The 22907-nt window shown below is 30.5% G+C and overlaps 1 protein-coding gene and 1 pseudogene across 1 annotated transcript in view; one reads left to right on the top strand and one right to left on the bottom strand.

Moving 5' to 3' along the window:
* LOC135963120 (alanine--tRNA ligase, cytoplasmic-like) overlaps window positions 1-22907 on the bottom strand; it is a 64642-nt gene that overhangs the window by 25398 nt on the left and 16337 nt on the right. The window lies entirely within an intron of this gene.
* LOC135963118 (uncharacterized) lies at window positions 20742-22148 on the top strand (annotated as a pseudogene).

The raw sequence follows: 22907 nt of genomic DNA, 5'->3' as shown, positions 1-22907 counted from the left end.
ATCCTAATCGCGACTTTCCGAATGAAGACAATAGGTCTAATCATAGCAAAAACATTCCATACCGTAATAATTCTAATCGTCAAAATTTTAGCAGACAAAACCTCTACCAAAACTTTGAGAATTCTACAGAAAAGATATCGAACATAATGTCAGGTTGGCATATTAAGTTTAGTGGACAAGAGGAGGAAGGATTATCAGTTGATAATTTTATATACAGGGTACAGTCCCTCACAATTCAAAGCTTGCGCGGAGATTTCGACGTCTTATGTAGACACATACACTTACTTTTCTCAGGCAAAGCTATGGACTGGTTCTGGCGTTTCCACCGGAATGCTGAAAGATTTGATTGGGACATTTTGTGTACCGAATTAAGAAACCAGTTTCGTGATAGACGTACGGATTTTGATTTAAAGGAGCAAGTCAGACGTAGAAAACAGAGAATAGGGGAAAAATTCGATTAATTTTATGATTCAATTTTGCAAATTACGGATAGGTTACAAACACCTATTTCAGATTTTGAATTGGTGGAAATTTTAAAACGAAATCTAAATCCCGATGTTAGGAAAGAACTTTTACATTTCGACATTGTTTCTATATCTCAATTAAGAGAATATGTCCGAAAGCACGAAATATTAGAAGAAGAGTTAGATGGTCGCAGACCAAATAGGAATTTCATTTCTCGGAAAATTGTATCTGAAATTGATGAGTGTGTAGGTGAAAATACACCGATTAATATTGAAGAAATTAATGGAATTATCTGTTGGAATTGTTCGGAGAAAGGACATCGTTTCGAAGACTGTTTAGGAGACAGAAGGATTTTTTGTTATGGATGTGGAGCTCCAAATATTTTTAAACAAAATTGTATGAAATGTAATAAGTTTCCAAAAAACTATCAAGCTCAACACAAACCCAAACAATACCAAAACAAATCAACTCAGATGTAAAATCGACTTCATGTCAAACAAATTTCAAACCCATTTTTTATAATTCTGATTCATTAGAATCAAATAATATTTCCAGACATTTCAAACCATATCATATAAGATTGCAAGAGTACCAAAAAGTTAGATACAGAATTTTTAATGAAGAATTTAGCATTGAAAATATTGCCAAGAAAATTAAAAGAAACACAAAAAGATTGCGTGATTTTTGGAAGAAGGTAATTAAGAATCGTAAAAATATATGCTCTGCAATTATATCTCAAAACCACAGTTGTGATATAAGACCTTTTACCACGGTACGTATTTTTGATGATGACGTTGTAGGCATGATTGATACCGGTGCAACGGTCTCAGTATTTGCATCAGACTACGCCACTGAATTTTTAAGGAAAAATGAACATCCATTCAAAAAATTTAAATGTTTGAGAACTGCTGACGGTACTCAACACCCTACCTTAGGTAGTATTACTACAAATGTCACTTTCAGAGGCGTATCAAAAACGTTAACTTTCTTAATTATTCCACATTTAAGGCAAAATTTGTACTTAGGCGTAGATTTCGTTAGATTATTTGGACTGGCAAAAGATTTATTTTTAGATACAACCATTGGCGAGAACTCGGAAATAGACGATACTGATTTAAATGATAATGTACATAGTGTGAACCCTGAACAAAAAGCAAGACTTAATGCTGCAATAAATGCGTTTCCTTCATATTATAAAGAGGGCCTCGGACGAACAACTCTTGTAACTCATGTTATAGACACGGCTGAAAATAAGCCAATCAAACAGCGATATTTTTCAGTTTCTCCCGCTATTGAGAAGTTGCTATCCGCTGAAATTGATCGTATGCTAAAACTAGGAGTCATAGAGGAATCCCAGAGTCCTTGGTCATCGCCTGTGGCTCTAGTACAAAAGCCAGGGAAGGTGCGACTGTGTTTGGATGCTCGTAAGGTGAACAGTGTCACGGTAAAAGATGCTTATCCTTTGCCGTTGATCGATGGGATACTCAGTAGGCTCCCTAAGGCCAGGTTCATTACGAGTCTTGACCTTAAGGATGCCTTCTGGCAGATTCCATTGGATGAACGGTCAAAGGAAAAGACAGCTTTTACTGTGCCTGGTCGTCCTTTATACCAGTTCGTAACCATGCCCTTTGGCTTGTGTAACGCGCCACAGACGATGTCCAGACTCATGGATAAAGTCATACCTGCGAATTTACGTACAAAAGTATTCGTATATTTAGACGACCTTCTATTAATGACGGAAACATTTGATGAACACATTCTACTTTTACATGAAGTTGCTCTTCATATAAGAAAAGCTAACCTTACAATAAACATTGAGAAAAGTAAATTTTTACTCAAATCCGTTAGATATTTAGGACACATAATCGGCCACGGAATAATAACAACCGACCCGGACAAAATACAATCAATTCAAAACTTTCCTTTACCAACGTCCGTCCGTCAATTGCGAAGATTTCTAGGGATTTGTGGTTGGTATAGACGTTTTGTCCGTAATTTTGCTTCGTTAACAGCTCCACTTACCGACATGTTAAAAAAATCTCGACAATTTATTTGGTCCGAAGACTCTAAAAATTCATTCAATGAACTAAAAAGTGCACTTACGTCAGCTCCGGTGTTGCACAATCCGGATTTTTCTCGTCCATTTTCTATTCAGTGCGATGCAAGTAAATATGGGGTTGGGGCGGTACTCGCACAGCGGACAGATGACCCGGAAGAAGTACCAATTGCGTTCATGAGCCATAAACTAAACACTGCTCAGGCCAATTATTCAGTATCAGAACAAGAATGTCTTGCCGCCGTAATGGCAGTAAAAAAGTTTCGCGCGTACGTAGAAGGGCAAGAATTCGAGATCATAACTGACCACGCATCATTAAAATTGCTCATGAAGCAGACCGACTTACACGGACGACTGGCGCGGTGGGCTTTAAAACTTCAAGGTTTTAATTTCAAAATTTGTCACCGTAAAGGAAGCCAAAATGTTGTGCCCGATTCCTTGTCAAGGATGTATTCCGAAAATAATGAAGAATTAAAAATGCCAACATTTGATGACTTAAGTGCAGAGGAAATAGATAGCACCCTGGAAATAGATTTGGAATCTAACGAATTTAAATCGGACGAATATTTATCCTTAATAGATAGACTTAAAATACATTTAGACCGTTTTCCCGATATTAGAATAGTAGATGGTTTCGTATATCGGAGATGTGAACACGCTTCAGGGCAAGAGTTACAAGAGCAATTATCATGGAAACTGTGGATTCCATCTGCACTTAGACATGAACTTGTACAGAGAGCCCACGATCATCCCTTATCTGCCCATGGTGGCCTAAGTAAAACTTTAAATAGACTGAAACAGTCTTTCTATTGGCCAAAAATGGCGAAACAAGTTGCTGTTTATGTCAAGTCTTGCGAAATTTGTAAACAGACAAAGGCTCCTAATTAATGTTTACGACCTCCGATGGGACAACAAGCCACATCAGAACGCGTTTTCCAAAGATTGTACATGGATTTATTAGGTCCATATCCCAGATCTTCTGCGGGAAACATAGGAATCATTATCGTGCTTGACCATATGTCTAAATTCTGTTTTTTAGAACCCATAAGAAAATTTACAGCTAACGTGATAGTAGAATTCTTAGAAAAACGTATATTTCACATATTCGGTGTGCCGGAATCGGTGACAACAGATAATGGAGTTCAATTTAAGTCCAATATGTTTAAGGAATTTTTAGAAACTTATGGTATTTTTCACAATTTGACAGCAATCTATTCACCTCAGGCGAACGCAAGTGAGCGTGTCAATCGTTCTGTTTTAGCGGCAGTTAGAGCCTATATTAAGCCGTCTCAAAAAGACTGGGATGACAAATTGTCAGCCATTTGTTGTGCTCTAAGAAGTGCAGTCCACGTAAGTACGGGATTCTCACCATATTATCTCCTATTTGGACAAAATATGATGACCAACGGGAAATCCTATGCCCTGTTACGAAACGCAAAATTGTTAGAAGACCCCAGTTTAAATTTAAAGGCGGATGAAAAAGTAGAATTGATAAGGGAAAAAGCTAGGAAAAATATCCGAAAAGCATATGAACGGAATGTTAAAACATACAATCTAAGGTCTCGTCCCGTAGATTATGAAATTGGACAAATAGTTTTTAGAAGAAATTTCGCTCAATCCAAAGCCATAGACCATTTTAATAGTAAATTGGCAAACCAATTTGAAAAGGCTAAAATAATAGCTAAACATGGTTCAAGTTATTATCAATTACAGGATATGACAGGCAAAAATATCGGCAAATTTCATGCTAAAGACATCCGATTGTAGTTTTCATTCATAGTTGGTAATAAATTTTTTTTTACTAGTTTTAGAACTTTTAATGAATATCAGAAAAAACAATAGTCTTCAGCTTTTGTTTCACTGAATTCAGTTCAACACAACCTGTTTTGTAATATCTCAAATATTTTGGTTTTCATTAAATACATTTTTTTTTGTATTCATTAACAAAAGTTATCACATTCTTTCAATTAGTACGTTTTATTGTTGGTACTTTTATTTAAAAATTTTATTTACCCAACACTGTTGAATGTTCTCACATTCATATATGATCTTATGTTATTATCACTTATTTCTTTTTGTTTATTGAGATCATGAATTGTTCAGATATCATGTAAGTTAATCTACATGATAGACATACATGATGTAAAGATGGGTAACTGAACATACCCTTTTATTACATTTACTCTTTTTAAAGCTTTTGAGTTTTTTTGTTATGAGTAAAAATGATCTATAATTAATACGCAAAAAGGAGGCTAATGAAAGAATGCTGATCACCATAGCAAGTCTTTTGCATATAGACTTTAAACCGTCAACTTGAATAGAGAAAAGTAAAATCTAATAAAGAATTAAAAAGTGTGGTAAAACTGAAGTGTACGAATCGTACCACGTTTATACTTAATTTTCTACTATAACTTTAAAAATCCAGCTTCAATTCAGCAAAAATTTCAATAGTGTAATTGATTTATGTGACAAATTTACAATTTACAATTTTTCCACAATTCACATATTAAACACTTTGCTTTCTATACCAAGGTAAATATTAAGTGAAATAAAACATCAAATTGAAATCTAATTAGAGTATTCTGTACTTAGGATTTCAAACACTCTCGAGGAGGCTTCCCGGAATACCAGTGGTCAAACCACATGTACATTCCACAACCCTCGAGAGATATAACGAGAGTTATAACCTGTGGAAATACTCCAAAATTTTTTTGATAACCATCATAGTACTATGCATCACACAGCTCAATAAGCTGTATTACATAACGATTTCGCACATGGTTTTGAGACGAGTTTGCATAGTGATTGAAAATACCAAAATCCTAAATAGCCTTCTAATCAAACAGTGGAAATATACCAGCAATCAACAGAAAATAGTTTAAAATATTAAGTTACTAAATCTAACATCCAATATATCAAACTAAACAACTTCCAACAATGTCTAAATCCAGTGAAATCAGTTATTATATATAATATTCTATTTCTAGTATCATCATTTTTCTTATATCTAATATCACAAAATTTCTTATATCTAATATCACAAAATTTCTTACAACTAATATCACAAAAATGCCTTAAATTCATTATCAAATTCCTTTAAATATATATACACCTATACAATCTAACAAAAAATTAACACCATCTCAGTATTCAATATCCTAAATATCTAAATTTGCCCTTAATATTTTTACTTCCTATTCAATAAGTATTATTAATCTAAATTTATAACTTAAAACAACAACAATTTAAAAAGAAAATGTCCTACTTCCTATTATAACCCAGTTCTAAACACTAAACAAAATATAACCCCTTATTTACAACTAATGTATAAAACAAAAGCTAAGTTTTAAACCTTATTAATTTTTATTATAATCTATGCTAAAAATTCATAAACATAAATCTTAACATTATCCCTTACGTATAAATATATACATAAATGTAGATCATTAACATTATAGTGTTAAATTGCATACATTTTGTCAACATCAATTCCAACAACTGCAGAAGGCCTTCAGCATCGATGGAATCAACAAAAGTCTGTAAGATTTAATTATTCTCTTTTGTTATTGATATTGATATATTTATATGTAATGTGATTTCAATAATTGCTCTTACATTGCAATTCAATAATCTCTATCTATTGTTTTTTTTTTATTATAACAACAATAAGAAAGAAATTATATAGTAAGTTACTCATTTGTTTAAAGAAGAGAATGAATTGATCACAGTATAAAAGAGTAACGAAAAATGAATTCTTAAGCTTATAATTTCTTTATTAAGTTGTTCATCTAATTTCTGTATACTATCGTATAATTATATATATATATTTTTTTTGTAAATGATAATTATCTTTAAATTTGCTTTCTCTTGAATATATTGAAATTGAAATAATGAAGTAATAAATCTTTTAATGTGATTCTTCAGGGTCGTAGGTAAGAGTAAGTGTGTTAGGGGTTTTTCCTATATATTTTAGCCCAAGAAAAACTATGGTTGGGAGGGATAAGGGGCAGCAGTATTGTCATCTAGCTGCTTGAAAAAGGCAAAAATGTAATGTTTGGTAAAGAAGATTAGGTATTTTATTTCTTGTGTTTATTCAAGGGCAAACAAACGCACGTAATTTTTTTTTGTAATTCGGTCCATATGCGGAACAAAGAACCTCGCCCATAACTCCCGAACAGGCTAGTCTGCAAGACGTGCGTGAAGTTCCAATTATGATCCTTTTGAACATTTTTCTATTCCGTAGAACCTCGTTCTATTTAAGTATATCTAGGAAACAGAACCTTGTGACACCAGTCGAACAAAATAGTTTATTACACATTTAATATTGTTGTAAGATAATTTAGACCTTTATTTGGTAATTTTTTTAAACATTTGTTGTTTATCCCATCTGCACCAGGTGATTTATTGTTTTTTAATTTTTTTATGATGGCAACCACTTTTTCGCGAGAAGTGAAGTGTGAATTAGGTGGAGTAACATCTGTATTTCTGACTTGGTTTGCGGCATCATTAACCTCAGAAGCAGTTGTGTTGTCGCTTAGATGTGCTGAAGAGCAATGATTCAAATTAAAAGTTTCAGCCAAAATTTCAGCTTTTTCTAACTGGGTGTAATAAACATTGTTGTTAAATTTTAAAATTGGTATATTAGTAGATTTCTTCCTTAAAAGTTTAGATACTTTCCAAAAAGGGGGAGAGGCCTTATCCAGTTTTGACAAGGTGGAATTCCAAGAATGGTTTCTGAATTTTGTTATTTCATCTTTAATATTTTTGTTTAAACGTGACATTGCTTCGTGGTCACTTCTGTCTCTAAATCTTTTCCAGTTTCTTGGTGATATATGTTGTTTTGGAACCGATTTATCTATTGCAGTTTTTACAACATTGCTTAAAACATTAATCATAATGTCAATTTCATTGGTATCGGTTACTGTTCTGTGATCTTCTACCGTAGGGAGATTTCTACTTATGAATTTGGAAAAACGTGGCCAATTAGTCTTATTGAACGCATAGACTAAATTGTCTGTCGACTTGTAGATTAAATTTATATTACACATAATAGGTAAATGGTCCGAACTTATGTCGTTAATTACTTTAACTGCTGACATGTTTGTTAACATATTGGTTAAAATGAGATCTAATGTAGATGGTTGTTTGTTTGGATCTGCTGGAATATATGTATTTTCATGGGGAAAAGCAATTTGGAATTTGTTTAGTTGTATGTTTTCATATAGAATGTTACCCCATGTGTTATTTCTTAAACATCCCCAATAGTTGTGTCTGCAGTTTAGATCTCCACCTAAAATGTATTTATTATTCGTATCTGTTAATTTACGAAGGTCAGATTTAAATTTGAGTTTCTTGGAAATGTCAGATCCAACTGTGCCTCCTGGAAAATAACACGAATAAATTCGCTCCCACAATTAACTCTAACTCCGATATTTTCTATAATTTCAGTTGTTTTTGGTGGTAACAATTGATTGACAAACTGGTACTCCTCCTCCAGTACCAGTTTGTCGATCATATCTATAACACTAGTAACTATTATGTCTAATTGATAATTTGATATTCAACCAGGTTTCACAAATTAGGCATATATCAACATTATATTTATCCAAGAAATTAAATAGTTCTTCTTTTTTTGTACGAATACTACGTGCGTTCCATGATGACAGCTTAATATTGTTGTTCATTGATACAAAAATTTAAATGCTAGGTTGGTAACAACCTGAAATTGCTCTTCTCGAGATTTGCAACTTTTAAGATTAGCTATTAATTCAAAAGTAAGATTTGTTAGTTCTTCAAACGAGAACAGATTGTTGTTGCTGTTAGCATTATTATTAGTAGCATTGCAAGATTGAGTGAATGGATGACTCATTGGTGGCGAATTTGGAAGACTTCCGCTCTGATTTAGAGAGTTTGGGAAATTATTATTATAATTAGACCTGCTATTATAGCCTTGATTGGTTTGTATATTGCTCTTTGGTTGAGCGCGTTGTCTGATTTGTTTGTACACTTCCCTACTGGGACAATCAGGAGACATAGCCTTATGGGGACATTTACAATTGGCACACTTAATGACCGTTGTAGAACATTCTTCCGTTTTATGATTTCCAGCACAATTTGCACAAAACGATTTCACCTTGCACCTACTGGAACCATGTCCATACATTTGGCAGTTGTAACATTGCGTCAGTTTTGATTTGTTTGGTTTTTGGTATTCCCACCTCACCTTTATATAATTAATTACGGAATATTTTTGCCTCAGTTCCTTTAGAGTGATTGTTTTTCTTTCAAAATATACTATGAAAATAATATGTTCTCTGCTATTGTCCATAGACTTAGTAACAATTTTGACATTAGTACATTTAAGACCCAATTGTAGCAATCGAGTCTTCACAACTGATGGGTCAGTTTTGTCCAGTCCCAGTCTTTTACATTTAATATTCTACATATTTCATGTACTTGCTCCATTTGACATTTTAAAATTAACAGCTGGTTCGATAACAACTTCGTCATTATCGTCATCATCGAGAGTTTGTAGTGGTATATAAAAATTATGGTTTGTAGTTCTCTGAGAGCTATTTATAATTGCTTGTCTCTTACTCATGTTGTGCCCATGTGAGGCAACATTAACATCTTCAACGTTTCTGCGCTTAATTTTGTTTTTATTTTTTATTTATTTGAAGTGATAAACAAAACACGGGGGAGTAGAAAAAAAAATACCGTACACTTTTGTCTGTAGATCAAAAGTAACAAGAATAATATGATAGTGATAGTGCAAGACTGATACATTAACTTTCATTCAAATTAAGCAAGTTTGGTATTTTAGTACTTGTTAATTTGTATGTAATAAGTTTTATTTTGATTTATTTTAATATAAATAATACATTTTAGGTATTTTTATTCACTTTTTTTTAAATTGAAAATTTGTTTAACTCTTAATACCCAAAATTACCCTTGCAATTAAACACAAAGATTGTTTTGAAAATTTTTGTGAATATTTCTGCTACTAATTTTGTAATTAAAGCATTTGTTAAGAAATTCGTTTTTGGTTATTATAACTCTATATTTTAACCCGTTTTTTAATCAATTATTTTGAAAATTTAACCCTATCGTTTAAACTTTTTTGAAAATCTCCCAATTAAACCCGATATTAAGGAATGAAAGATGGTAACATTCAGAGTTTAAAATTACTATTACTATTTTAGTCAAAAAATTTCAAAAAAATTCATAATTTTACATGAAAACTGCAACAAATATTTAACAAGATAATATTTCATTGCATACATACTAAAAATATAACTACTATTTACGAATTCCATATATGCACAATAGAGTGCTCCAAAAAAATAAAATTGCGAATTTTGACCGTCCCCCCCCCACTAGAATTGTTCTATGTATTGTAGAAACACATTGTGTAAAATATTAGGATGATAGGATAACGTTAACTGGTGGCGCAACGACGCTGAAGTTTTGAGGTGCATTTACAAGGGGAAAATATGCAATTTTTTCAGTTTTTGTAAAAATTTTGCCATTAAATAATGACTTTTACAATTTAATTTAAAAGAATCGAAATGTGTACGTAATTGTCGTTATAATAAGATATAAACGACAAAAATTGGTGAAAAAATGTTAAAGTTATTAAAAAATCGCCAGGCCATTAACGTGTCTCAGGCCACTAGAACAAGAAATTTATGAACAAAATTAACATATTTTGAGAATTATTGCCCTCGTAGGATACCGTTAACCTATTCGCAGGTATGACCAAAAAAATTAAATTTTTTTAACGGCAGTTTCAAAACTCCAATTTCAAATTTTTAAAAATTTTGTTAAACAAATTTCAGAATTTTTTGATCATCACATGGGGATTTATTGACAAATGAAGTCTAGTATTCACAATAACAGTACAAAAATGGAAATTAACCCTTAATAGCACTTGGGGTCCAAATGACCCTCAACTTTTAAAATCACGAAAAACACATTCATTTTGACCCCAAGTACTCTTAAGGGTTAATTTCCATTTTTGTACTGTTATTGTGAATACTAGACTTCATTTTATATTTTTCTTAAGTTTCATCAAAATCGGCCCAAAAATATATAATATTTCGCTATCTTTCCATGAGATATTCCAAATATTGAAAAAATTGACCTCTGACCTTCACGATTTAAGGGTTAAAGTTTTCCGATTTTAGTAAAACTTTCAGACTATATTTAAAATTACCTGGACTATATTATTCTGAATAGCTTTTACTTAAAAATCATTACAGTAAGGAAATTTTGGTCATTCCCCAAAATATGGCCAAAAAATTAGTTTTTCTCGAAAATCGCAAAATTTATATCGCAGGTACGGAAAAACTATAGGAGGTATTGACATACTTTTTTCACATTTTTATTCCCTATTATGTTGTCAATAAATCCCCATGTGATGATCAAAAAATTCTGAAATTTGTTTAACAAAATTTTTAAAAATTTGAAATTGGAGTTTTGAAACTGCCGTTAAAAAATTTAATTTTTTTGGTCATACCTGCGAATAGGTTAACGGTATCCTACGAGAGCAAAAACTCATATACAAGTAAATATGGATATATTTTAAGTAAAAATAAGCTTTTATTTTAATATTTCTCAAAATATGTTAATTTTGTTCATAAATTTCTTGTTCTAGTGGCCTGAGACACGTTAATGGCCTGGCGATTTTTTAATAACTTTAACATTTTTTCACCAATTTTTGTCTTTTATATCTTATTATAACGACAATTACGTACACATTTCGATTCTTTTAAATTAAATTGTAAAAGACATTATTTAATGGCAAAATTTTTACAAAAAATGAAAAAATTGCATATTTTCCCCTTGTAAATGCACCACAAAACTTCAGCGTCGTTGCGCCATCAGTTAACGTTATCCTATCATCCTAATATTTTACACAACGTGTTTCTACAATACATAGAACAATTCCAGAGGGGGGGACGGCCTGTACCTAGAACGTTTTTTTCGTCCATACAATCTTGGAGCACTCTAATGCACAACCTTCATGGTAGAAATATTTGTCGAAGTTTTTCCAACAATATTTTGTCTTACACAATATTTTACGTTGCAGCTAGAAGACAAAATGAAAATTTTTAATTTTTAAAACATTTGCTGCCTAAATATATGTATATTTTTGGTTAGCAAAAACAAATGAAATTGCTTGTGTATAATATACAAACAATTTACTACAAAAACATCATACATGCAAACAAATTGCAGCGTGAAAACCATAAACTGCAAACGATATGCGCAGTGAAAAATTCAAAATTCAAATGCTTAAAGTAGTTGAAAAATGTAAAATACGAAATTGTGCAAAGTTAAAAATGTTTAAAGCGAAAATGTTTATTTATAAAATATTTCCGCCACATATATGGAAATATTTCGCCGCATATAGTCACTGAGTAGAAAAATGTGAAAAAGACTATGAAGTTGATTTGGGTGTACAAAATAAAAAATTGTATTGAAATGTGTGTTAATAAAGAATTTTAGTGCAATAAAATAGAAGTTTTATTTTTTGAGGTAAGTAATTGTATGTATTGTGAAAGATAGCAATGCAGTGAAAATTAAATTAAATAAGATTCTGGACAAAGGATACCTAGCGGAGGTTATTATTATTGAATTTTTTGATTGATTGTTGGTTTTTTTAATTCGAATTCAAATGTATTCATGCTAGTGGTAATAGGAGTCCAGAAAAATTAGTAAGAAAAAAAAATAATTTTGTATGTAAAGCGGTTAAAAAAGGATATATAATGCAACAACAAAATGTTTATTAACACACATTTCAATAAAATTTTTATTTTGTACACCCAAATGAACTTCATAGTTTTTTTTCACATTTTTCTACTCAATGACTATATGCGGCAAAACAAAACCATATATGTGGCGGAAATATTTTAAAAATAAACATTTTCGCTTTAAAAATTTTTAACTTTGCTCAATTTCGTATTTTACATTTTTCAACTTCGTATGGTTTGGCAGTCTACTTTAAGCATCTTCCATATTTTCATTGTTTGAATTTTATGGTTTATGGTTTTCACGCTGCAATTTGTTTGCATGTATGATGTTTTTGTAGTAAATTGTTTGTATATTATACACAAGCAATTTCATTTGTTTTTGCTAACCAAAAATATACATATATTTAGTCAGCAAATGTTTTAAAAATTAAAAATTTTCATTTTGTCTTCTAGCTGCAACGTAACATATTTTGTAAGGCAAAATATTTTTGGAAAAACTGCGACAAATATTTCTACCATGAAGCGTATATGGCATTGGTTTATAGTTTGCATATTTTCAGTATTTGTGCACATTAATATGAAAACGATTCATATTTATTGCGCAGTCGGTAGTCAAATGTAAAAAACGTTTAACTAATTTTAAACCCTGGTAACATTAAACAATTTGTTGAAAAATCAAAATCGTTTGGTAGATTTTGAAAGTTTTATTTAAGATATCCCACAAATTGAACATACTGTTCACTCCCTGAATACTCATCGTCAACAATTGACTCGTCTGTTAGAAATATTTCATGATTGTCATGAAGATTTGTTAGAAAATCTTGAAGACACAAAAACATCTGCAAAAGATGTAAAAGCGAAATATATGTCAGGATATACAACAAATTTCTAATTTATATCATATATCGAAGATCTTGTTGACAAAATAAAAGACATCATCCCCCTTGTGATACCGAAATATTTTCTGGCAACTATTCGTCTTGGCCTACATTTAGAGATATGTTTTCGGCCTTGTATAAGAATAACCCACATGTAGGGAATATTCAGAAGATGTATTATTTGTCCGATAACGAATGAAGGCTTTGATATGGCTTGGAAAAATCTTGTATACCGGTATGAGAATAAAATTTTAAAATTTTTCAAAAGGGTGCAATGTTTGTGGAATTCCTGGTGAATAAATATAAGCTTTTTGTATAAGTAGTTGGTATTGTTGAAAACTTTAGGACTTGAAGCTTAATAGTTTAGTGAAATAATTTTATGAATTTTTCGGACGTCATTTACCTTAGAAACTAAAAAATTATAATATAGGGATTTTTCATGAACAAAAATATAAAGTTTGAATTAATTTAAAATTTCAACGGTTATAGATAATACATCAAAAATTGGAAATAGTGTAGATCCAAATGTCCTTAAATCAATGGAATTACAATTTTTGTTTTTTATTTTAAAATACTAAAATTCCTAAAATGGGGAAAATTTGCTCGAAAAACTGATTTTTTTAGAAAATACCCTACTGCGACGTTATTTACCGTGTGATAGCAAAATAACTTTGTATGTATTTAAATAAGATATAGGACTATACAAGAATGATGTCTTTTCGAGGATCGGTGCTTTGCATTTTTATAATTTTTTACCGAAACCAAATTTTTTTTTAAAATGTAAAAGTTTGGATAAGTTGCAGGTGACTAGACTAGGTCCACTTAAGTGAGCCAAGTTTTACTTTAAACGCTTTTGCATTAGGTTCTCTTTTCTGGTCATATACAAATTTTACATAGTTCCGAAGAAAATTTTGTTCTACAGAAGAAAAAATATAGGGACTTTTTTGTGAAAAAACGTAAAAAATACGACCATTTTTTCATGTTCCAACTTTGGATGCGTGTAACTTTTTATAGGGATGAGGTAACTGTTAGTTTTATTGTATTCGAAATTTTATTGCAAATACATGTGATATTTAAAAGAAAATCGAACCTCCGTAGGCACTTATTTTTGCAAAATATATTCCACTCTATAGGCGTACAAATGTCACGTACGATGATATGGAATTGCCCATATGTATGCATATATTTTGTAGATATCCTAAGGACTATTTATGTTTTAAAATCCAGCTCATTCGGATCATACTTGGATTTATGGAGATATTTTTAAAAAATGTGAGACCCGATATGGCGTGTAATTTTGCTAATTGAGCGTAAAGGGCTTTATTTACAACTTTGGTATCTTTAGTGACCCCCACTGAAATTTTCCAGCTAAATTTTTCGTAGATTATTTGAATCCTTAAATGTCTTTTTTGAAAGGGGTCAAATTGATCCCTAAATAGAGGAGATAGGGGTTAAGATCTTCCCCATAAAATTCCACAATATAACTCTGACAATAAGAATTCTCTCAGATATTAAAAACATTTTTTAAAACAAGTATTATATTTAGTAACATATTTTTACTCAATTACATTTGACTAAGATAATTTTGAAATTTTTACAAAATAAAATGGACTTGGAATATTTATAGTTATTAAATATAATCATTCATGACTTCTAAACAGGGACATAACTGTTATAACCAATATTGGAAAAAATCCTGAAATAATTGTTTATCAAGAATTTTTTAAAAAAGGTCTCTAAATAACATTTAAAAATAACCAATATTATTTTGGTCTTTGATAACCATTATAAAAGATTTTTATTTTTTTAGGTCTTCAATAACCATTATAAAATATTTTTATTTTTTGGTCTTATAAGTAACCAACAAGTTTTTTGGTCGCATGGATCTGGTTTTCTTGTATTTTAAAATAAACGCAGAAAGATAAATCTGTTCAGAATTTCATAAGAATCAATAATATTTATGATTATTTTAAAATGTGCAATATGTGGGAGCTATGACTAATTATGGACCAATCGGAATAAAATTAGGTGACATGTCTTCTTTATATATGAAACTTATTTGTGTTAAATTTTATTTGAATACCAACATTTTTAAGAAATCTATACGCGTTAAAATGGTTTTCGGAAGTGGACCTTGTATGGGAGGTCCACTTCCACTTTTTTTTTAATTAGTCATAGCTCCCACATATTGCACATTTTAAAATAATCATAAATATTATTGATTCTTATGAAATTCTGAACAGATTTATCTTTCTGCGTTTATTTTAAAATACAAGAAAACCAGATCCATGCGACCAAAAAACTTGTTGGTTACTTATAAGACTAAAAAATAAAAATATTTTATAATGGTTATTGAAGACCTAAAAAAATAAAAATCTTTTATAATGGTTATCAAAGACCAAAATAATATTGGTTATTGTGGTTATAGACTAATTATGTACCGATTGTTATAAAATTTGGTGACATGACTTTTGTATATATATAACATATTTGTGTTAAATTTTTTTGAATGCCAACTTTTTTAAGAGATTTTTGCTAGTTAAAGTGATTTTCGGAAGTGGGCCTTATATGGGAGCTACGACTAATTATGATCCAATCGTCACAAAATTAGTGAGAGTTCGACTTATATAAAACTTATTTGTGCTGAATTTGGTTTAGATATCTATATAACTAAGATATTTATGAGATCTAATCTATTTTCAGATAGGACAATTGTATGGGGGCTAGGAGAAATATTGGACCGATTCTAACCAAATTCAATAGGCTTCGTCCTTGGGGCACTATACGCTACATCACAATATTGGTGTAGGGTATAAATATTTGTAATGGCTGTAATCTATAGAATACCAAAAAAAATAAAAATATTTTATAATGGTTATCAAAGACCAAAAAAAAATAAAAAGTATTTCATAATGCTTATCAAAGCCCAAAAAAAATCTTTTATAATGGTTATTGAAGATAAAAAAAAAATAAAAATCTTTCATAATGGACCGAAAAAAATTAAAAATTTCCATAATGGTTAAGAAAGACTAAAATTTTTTTGAGTTATTTATAATTTTTATTATGGGGCCTATTTTTTTAACTTATTTTTTCTATAACCAACTGCTTATTTAAAAAAATAACAGTTATTTCGGGTCCCTGCTAAAAACTACAAATTTTAAAGCTATACTTTATCCAATAATGTAATGATCAGATTACTTTCCAAATATCTGAGCAATTTATATGTATTGATTTTAAATCGCTATAACCTGGGTACGAAATATTCATTAATTTTTCAACCATGTTCAGAAACAAAAATTGAATTTTTGTCATGTATGAAGAGACAACAAATTTTTTGCTTTATTCATTCATGTATGATAGGATTTGTATTGTTTTTTTTATTTTCACTCAAAAATGAGAAAATAATAGGAACTTTTTTTCAACACATGAGCATTTTTGAGAAGTAGCATTTTTGTAAATTGTTCACAAATGAAGAGCATCAAGTTTTATTTTGTACAAATGTTCAAAAATGAAAAGCAAACAAATGAACAAATTTTGTTTATTTTCACTTCATACATGAAGATAATAAAAATGCGTGTAATTTTTGTTTTGGAAATAATTCGGTATCTCGCAAACTAGTGTATACATTGTTACGAGCTGAGGTATTTTCGAGTTGATTTTCCTAGGGGTAAGGTGGGCCAGTGTGTGGCCCCTTTTATTTAACTACCACTAAAAAAATTAGTGGTAGTGAAACATATTTTAACTACCACTAAAAAAAATAGTGGTAGTGAAAATTTTTCCACTACCACTAAATATTAGTGGTAGTGAAAATTTTGCACTACAATAAAATAGTGCAAATTTTTAACAGTCACTACATGAATGCTTTAATTATATTATATGCACTAAAATCTCAAAAAATAGTGTTTATAGAAATATTCCAAACAAATGGAAAATATAGTCAAAATATTTCCATTTTATTATTTTTTATTGTATAAAAAAATAGAGCGACTCTTTTCTTATAGTGGATGGTAGACGCTCCTCGCAGAAATAAATTAAGTGACTCTAATTTTGAAAACTTAGTTTTGTTGAAGGCAAATAATTGCTAAGGTACCAATATGTATTTAATTTAATTTGATTTCTTATATTAATATATTGATGAAACTTCCTTATATTTTTGTATTACTATTTCCTTTTGTTTTTTTAATTTTGTTACTACTTTAATATTAGTATTAATTAATTTAATAAATAATAATAATTCAATATAATATTTATTTGAGTTCCATTAACATTAGTGAATGATTATATTTTTCCACTATCCTGTTAGTGGAGAAAAAAAATTTGCACTAAGCTGTAAAAAAAAAGTTTTTCACTATCACTAAATTAATTTTAGTGAAAAACTTTCTTGTACCACTACCACTATTTCTTAGTGAGGCTGTTATTTTTCAACTCACCACTAAGTAGCTATTAGTGATAGTAAAAAAATTTGCACTATCACTAAGTTTTAGTGGAAACTGTAAATATAGTGCACTACTGTAAATTACTATAAAACTCCAACTCAACTCTGTAAATTACTATAAAATAAGTAGCTCTTTTCTGAAAACAAGCACCATGGCTTAAAGCCAAATCGATTTTATAAACATCTTACATGAGTGCCGCTCATTCATCTATAGAAAGAAGATTACTGAAAACTTCAAACTGAATAAATTTTTTATTAAGGGCAGCAAAACGATCTGATATATCCAAATTAGTATTATCGGCAAGATGTATATACATTTCAATGGTGCAGGAATATCCAAATGCGATTTAGGTCCCACAATACAAAATGATATGCATTTATCTCACAAAAATTACCCAAGGGTAAAAATAGAACATATGTTACGATTTTGAAGCATTTTAATATAATAAGAAAAGAAAATAATTAACCATCCGTTAGTCGCAATCATTTTCAATCGAGACTAGTCGCAATGTATCAAATTGATATCAATAAAATAATCTATTCACTTTTTATTTCGAAAACATAAAAACAATATTAAATGCAATGGCCCATAATCATAGTCAGAAATAAAGAATACTTTAAGAGAATTAAACTCGACTTTACTCAAGAGTGGACTTTAGGTCTATCATAGACAAGTTAAAATATACTTCTGACGTTGAAGTCGACTTTAAATATAAAACTAGCTGAAGCTGTTATTAACTCGTTTAACAACAGCATCAGCTGTTCTTCACCAAGTAAAAAAGTTCTGCAGAAAGTAAAAAATGTTTAAGTTACAAGATATTGGTAGAGATTTTGCAATTATTAAACAGTTATCAATAAAATTAGTACCAAAATATTCTAATTATGATATTCATCTTATATATTTCATTTTTCCACAACAAACAACTTTTTTTCTTTAGTTGTCCCGGTTACTTTTATTGTTTACCTTTTTTGTTTTTTTTTAATTTTGTATGTCAGCTGTTCAGCGTTGCCACTTGCCTGTATTTTGTTGTATATTGTATGAAAACATTTTCTACAATTGCGGTGGCACCCAGTTAAAGTCGGTTCAATTTAAAACATACTTTAATTTTGACTATAGTTGCAAAATAATTAAAAGCAGGTTTTTATTTTAAAGTTGTTTCTAAAAAGAACCGACTTTAGTGTTTGACTATGATTATGGGCCAATGTATTTAAAAGAGTAATACAAAAAAATTGCAGTAAAAATATTATTTTATCAAAAAATAGCTTAAAATTTAGGGTGTTTCAAAAAATTTACAATAAAAAATGTTTGCCTGTATCAACCAGACATTTTTAACATTTTGGAAAAGTGAATGAAAATTGCATTTTTTATTCCTTCAAGCTAAAATTTTGGTTTTACTTAAAGAAAAAAAAAATAAATATGGTAGTGATGTTAAAAAGATATAAAACTTCCTTTCTTAGATATTCATTTACAAAGTTGCTGGTCGAAAATGGGTTAATAGTTGCACAACTTTTCTTCCCACTTCTACCGTTATTCCAGCATATTTATTCCACTTTGTTCTCATCAAAATCTGGTTATTTACTGTACCTGCACTGCCTTACCGCCAAAATAATTTATATTTAATTTTTTTTAAATTGTGTGCTAAATATTAAAAAAAATGAAAATGAGTGAAAATAAAAATACTAAAATCAAAAGAAAACGTAGCAAAACAAAAGATGGACTGATGCCGAAATTAAGCAGATATTGGAATACCAACAGGATCAACAAGATTTTGAAGTAAGTTGTAAATAATTTGTATTTTTATTGGAATTTTAAATATCTGAAAATATTTTAGAAACCTACAGCTCAAATTTTTTACAGAAAGTTTTTGGAAACAACAGCATTAGATGCATCTAGGGATATTGTCCGTTGGAAATTAAAAAATCTTAAAGCAAATATAACAAAGCTGAGAATTGGAGAAAGTCTACAAGTGCTGGCTTGCTTGATGCCGACGAAGGCGTCACATCAATACAAGGTGGGTGTTTGGCATCAATCCAAGTTTTCCAAAATTGTTATAAAAATAAAACAAACAAATTTCAAGTTTAAATTAGAGACGAAGATCTCTTTTTATTGTTAATAAATATTACCTCGTAGAAGGAATATATTGCGTTTTCTTAGTAAAATGCACGTAGTGCTTATGTCGAAGACAATTTGACAAGTGTTTTTTATTTAATGCTAAAATAGGTGCAGTGAAATAATGCCATAGGCAATAAGACCATATGGCCTTATTACACATTGCGTTGAGAAATAAGACCATATGGCTTTATTACCACCGAGGTAGTGAAATAAAGCCATATTCAATTATTGGTCGAAGTGGAAATAAAGCCATATCAGTGTAAAATTGCCTGTTACAATTACATAAATATGTATAGTTATTTCAGCGTGACAGGCAGTGCAGCAATAAAAAAAATATTTTATAATCATTTGCAAGAAAGGCTTCATTTAGCGAAGCCGCCTGCCGCGTTCTATGGAGGAGAAAACCCCTAAGAGCGGCCGCAGGCCTCCAAGAAGAAAAACCTTTTTCTGCGATACCGAATAGTTGCTCATCACGCTACATGTCTTCGCAAAAAAAGGTTTTTCTTCTTGGCGGCCTGCGGCCGCTCATAGGGGCTTTCTCCTCCATAGAACGCGGCAGGCGGCTTCGCTAAATAAAGCCCCTCTTGTATTACATTTCATTGTCAATTCAATATATTATCCGCGTGTTAAAATCAAATATTAGAAAAAAAAACAATAATGGAACAGGAACGAATATTTCAATATGAATTAATATCTGGATTTAGGGCATCCAGCAAACTATTGTAGATAAAAGAGGAAGAACAAATATTTAAATATAAATATAGTGCAAAAAATATAAAATATTATTATTGCTATGAAAAAAATTGTAAGGTTGGTGTTGCGGTGGACTTTGACAACACAATATATTGCCGAAGAAGTGGAAAAATTCAAGTTCATAACCACGGATCACAAAGTGAACTTTTTCCAAAAATTTAATGTTATTAATGAAATCAAATATCAAGTTAAAAAAGTGCCACTAAAAAGAACAAATGTTCGTGACATTTTTGACCAAGAATGCAAAAAATTTAAAGAAGCTTCCAAAACGCTAGAGTATGGTACCATGCGTAGACAACTGTTCAATTTAAAACAACAAACATTTCCTAAATCTCCTACGACTTTCAGTGACATCATTGACATTTTTAGAAATGAAGAAGTTGTAAAACAATTTGGAATGTCCAGATATGAATGTGAAGAAAAATTTTATTCTGACACAATAATAACTGACAATTTCTCATACACTCTGTTCGTTTCGCCAACAATTACAAAAACAATACAATCAATGAGCATCTCTGAGACACGTAATTACGTAATGGATGGAATTTTAATGTAGTTCCAATATCGAAAGAATTTAAGCAACTGGTCATTATTCATTTTGTTTACGACACACATGTAAGTGAAAACTGATGTTAATTATATCAATATGTATAAAAAAATGATTATTAAAATAATTTTTTTTTATTTTTGGTTTCAGGCGTTTCCATTTATTTATGCGTTATTATCAAAAAAAACTGAGGACGCATATACACATATGTTGCAATATATAAAATCTAATATATTTGACTTGCAACCAAAAAAAGTGATAACAGATTATGAACATGCTTTGCGTAATGCAATAAAAAAGGTATACCCAACAGTAAAAATGGTTGGTTGTTGGTTCCATTACACAAACGCATTACGGCGAAAGGCTTTGAAAATTCCTGAATTCATAAATCAATTGAATAGGAATTATCCTGCTAAAGTTTTCTTCAACAAATTCTTATATTTGCCATTGTTAAAACCAAACGACATAACAGCAGCATACAAAATTTTGAAAGCAGATGCAATGGGTACAAAATATGTCAAGAAAAATACTTCAGAAAGCTTTTTCAAACCTTTCATCAAATATTTTGAATCTTACTGGTTGGATAAAGTATATGACAAATTGTCCACTTTAATTTCTTTTAAATAATAATACTTTTCTTTTTAGGAAAAAGTAACAAATTTCTCTGTGTATAAAGAGCCGATACGGACAAGCAACACCGCAGAAGGCTTCCATGCTCAGCTTAAAATACAGCTTCCAAAACACGGCAACTTTTATAGATTTGTGGATTACATATGCGATATTGATGCAGTTAAGTCAAGTGATTTTCTTAAATCTATTTCCGGATGTACATCTTTATACACTGAGAAAAAGTGCTATTTTGAAATGGTAAATAGATTTATACAAAAGCGGTACCAGCTACTAAAGGAGAAGAAAATATCACTGAACACTTTACTCGCACAGTTCTCTAAAATGAAGAACTGTATGATTGAGGAAAGCTTTATTAATACAATAGACAGTAATGACGATGACTCAGATGCAAATAGTAGTGGAGAAGAAAACACTGACAATGAAATGCAAGAACGTCATTATCTGCAATGTGTTATTTGTTGTGAAAGAGAAAGACAAATACTGTTTGATCCATTGTTGTGTATGCGTATGATATAACCCGTCAGTATTATACTATTACTAAACATATGGCAACTCCTTATCGACATTTGCTGTCAATACTTTTTTTTTATTTTAACTTTACTTTGAATTACTTCTTTTTATACACGCGCTTATAACCTAATAAAAATGAATTTATTGAATTAATAAAATATAACTTTAATTTCGAAAATATAAAATTGGTGTCAGAAGTGGGATTAAAGGAAGCTAATCAATGGAGAATATGGAGCTGAAGAATTTAACGGACTCTTTAGCTGAAGCTATACGCAGAGCAGTTATAGATGCAACACAAGCGGCTGTTGCGGACATGAATCCTTCGATGCCGACTTCTGTAAAGTCACCTGCTTTTTCTATGCCGGAATTTAAAAGAGATGATGGTGCATCGGTAGCCGACTATTTTCAACGTTTTGAATGGGCATTGCAACTGTCCAAAATATCTGTGGCTGAATACTACAATTACACACGTGTACACATGGGGACAGAACTTAACAACGCATTGAAAATACTAATTAGCCCGAAGAGCCCAGAATCATTAACATTCGACGAAATTAAAAATACACTAACTAATCATTTTGATAACAAGAAAAATAAATATGCGGAGAGTATTAAATTTCGCAAAGTAATACAGGACAAAGATGAACCTATTGCAAACTTTGCTTTGCGCCTAAAACAAAATGCTGCTCACTGCGAGTATGATAATTTCCTCGACCGAATGTTAACAGAGCAGCTCCTGTGTGGTATGAGATCACGCGACGTATG

This window comes from Calliphora vicina, unplaced genomic scaffold, assembly GCF_958450345.1.
Source record: "Calliphora vicina unplaced genomic scaffold, idCalVici1.1 scaffold_48, whole genome shotgun sequence".
In the NCBI taxonomy this organism is placed as follows: Eukaryota; Metazoa; Arthropoda; class Insecta; order Diptera; family Calliphoridae; genus Calliphora; species Calliphora vicina.
Note: the sequence above shows the minus strand (reverse complement) of the source record. Positions and strands in the feature narration are given on the sequence as shown.